Genomic DNA, 1,830 nt, shown 5'->3' on the forward strand with positions numbered 1-1,830 from the left:
TGGCTGTCCTGGAACTCACTTTGTAGACCAGGCTGGCCTCGAACTCAGAAATCTGCCTGCCTCTGCCTCCCGAGTGCTGGGATTAAAGGCGTGCGCCCTTTAAGACGCCCGGCCTGCTAAGTCCTTCTTAACATCTTGTGTCCATTCATTCATTTGCTTTAGCGAAACATCCTGTCACCCGTGTCTGCTTCAGGGAAACCCTTCTTCACGTGTCTGCTCCAGAGAAACGCCATCCACCGCAACCAGCTTCCTGAAGAAACCATTTGTTTCCACTTCAGTTGGGTTTTGAAAACAAATGTTTATTTCATGTGTTTATGAGTGTTTTACTTGTAGCTATGTGTGTATTTATGTATGTATGTGTAGCATATGCATACAGTGCTCCTGGAGGCCAGAGGTTGGCACTGGATCCCTTACAGCTTTAGTTAGAACCAGTTGTGAACTGCCATGTGGGTGCTGGGAACTGAACCTGGATTGTTTGCAGGAGCATCCTATACCCATAGCCACTCATAGCTACCTCTCCAGGGCCCCATTTCTACTTCCATGTCAGATGCAATTTGAAGTATCTATATAAAATGCAGAATCGCAAATGAGAGAAAACATGAAATATTTGTCTTTCTAAAATGAACTTTTTAAAAAAGATTTATTTATTTATTATATGTAAGTACACTGTAGCTGTCTTCAGACACTCCAGAAAAGGGCACCAGATTTCGTTATGGATGGTTGTGAGCCACCATGTGGTTGCTGGGATTTGAACTCGGGACCTTTGGAAGAGCAGTCGGCGCTCTTAACCACTGAGCCATCTCACCAGCCCCCTAAAATGGATTTTTGTTGGTGGTGGTGGTGGTGGTTTTTGAGACAGGGTTTCTCTGTGTAGCCCTGGATATTCTGAAACTCACTCTGTAGACTAGGCTGGCCTCGAACTCAGAAATCCGGGGATTAAAGGTGTGCGCCACCACTGTCCAGTGACCATGGCAACTCGTATAAAGAAAAACATTTAGCTGGGGCTGGCTTACAGTTTCAGAGGGTTAGTCTATCATCCTGATGATGGGAAACATAGCAGACCACAGGCAGACAGGGTACTGGAGGAGGAGCTGAGAGTTCTAGTTCCTGATCTAAAGGCAGAGGAGACACACTAGGCCTGCTGAGCACTTGAGACCTCAAAGCCCACCTCCAGTGACACACTTCCTCCAACAAAGCCACTCCTAATGTCGTTCCCTGCTGACCCAGCATTCAAATCTATGAGTCTATGGGAACCATTCTTAATCAAACCACCAGAGTCTTCATATCAGTCACACACACACACACTTCACAACTCTTCCGCCTGAGACTCATGAGTACTGGTATACGGGTGTGTGCTACCATGCCCAGCTTTGTATTGTGTGTACAGAAAGCCATGTCTCCAATCTTTGCTCTAGAACAAGTTCAATAGAGTCAGATAGACGCAGAAAGCCCAGGGACGCACAGTACGGACCAGGACCTCAGCTGCTAGGAGTGTGGACGTGAGGCCTTTAAAGCCACGAGGACGAATACTCAACTCTGGCACAGCCCCGTTCGCTCATGTGTTTGAATGCTCAGTGACTAAACAGAGGCACTGTTTGAAAACAATAGCTTGACCTTGTTAGAGGAGGCATGTCACTGGGAGTGAGCTCTAAGGTTTCAAACGCCCAAGCTAAGTCCAGTCTCCCCCACCCCGTCTCTAGAGGATCAGGATGTAGCTCTCTGCGACTCTTCCAGCACCATGCTTGCTCTCATGCTCTCTGCCATGATGATGATGATAATGGACTGATTCTCTGAAACTGTAAGCCAGCCCCTGATTAAACGCTTTTTTTT

This window comes from Mus caroli, chromosome 7, assembly GCF_900094665.2.
Source record: "Mus caroli chromosome 7, CAROLI_EIJ_v1.1, whole genome shotgun sequence".
Lineage (NCBI taxonomy): Eukaryota > Metazoa > Chordata > Mammalia > Rodentia > Muridae > Mus > Mus caroli.